Source organism: Olea europaea, unplaced genomic scaffold (genome assembly GCF_002742605.1).
Source record: "Olea europaea var. sylvestris unplaced genomic scaffold, O_europaea_v1 scaffold670, whole genome shotgun sequence".
NCBI lineage: Eukaryota > Viridiplantae > Streptophyta > Magnoliopsida > Lamiales > Oleaceae > Olea > Olea europaea.
Window position 1 is genome coordinate 29156 of NW_019265080.1, and position 807 is coordinate 29962.

The following is an 807-nucleotide window of genomic DNA, read 5'->3' on the forward strand; positions in this document are numbered from 1 at the left end:
TTTTGCGCCCCCCCCCCCCCCCCCCCCCCCCCACATACTAAATTCGCAACAGCGTAAAATCTCATTTTCGTGGCACATTTTTGATAATAGACTCTCAAAGACTCTCGGAAGAATAAGAAAAAGTATGCATGTACTTATGTATAATGGGCTGGTCCCAGTTATTGCTATCCTTGTTAGCTCAAGCTCAATTTGTAATTTTATTGGCCCAATACATGCAATGCTTCTTGAATCTAGCAAAGAGATTTGTTGTTTGGGTCTTTTACATGCTTGTGGCTCTTGAGTCTTTGATATTTTACTTCTGCTATTTTTTTTTTCTCTTCTTGTTTTTGTGAGAAAATCAACATTTTCTTATAAAAATAGAGTTAAAACTTAGTAGTGAAGAAGTGTGTGAAGCGATGCGAAACCTTGGTTCTATGTTGGTTAAGCTTCTCGTTGACGATCACCACTTTTTAGGTACATTGAAAGTAAAGTCGATCCTTAAATTTTGGTTACTCTGTGCATTCTGTGGAATGAATATTTTAAAGGGAAAATTACAGTAGCCTCAAACCGTTGAAACATTGGTAGATTTTCTCCATACTTTTGATTTGCTGCAGTCATTACTTCCAACCTTTCCAAATGTTGCAAGGGAAACTTTTTTGGACGATTTTTATCCACAATTTCGTTAGTTGACCAAAAATTTAATTTTGACCATATTTTTAATATTTTAAAAGGTGTAAAAGAGTAACTTTTCATTTATCACATTAAATAATAATTAAATTAAAAAAATAAAAAATAAAAAAAAACACACACACATACACCCCTTCTTCT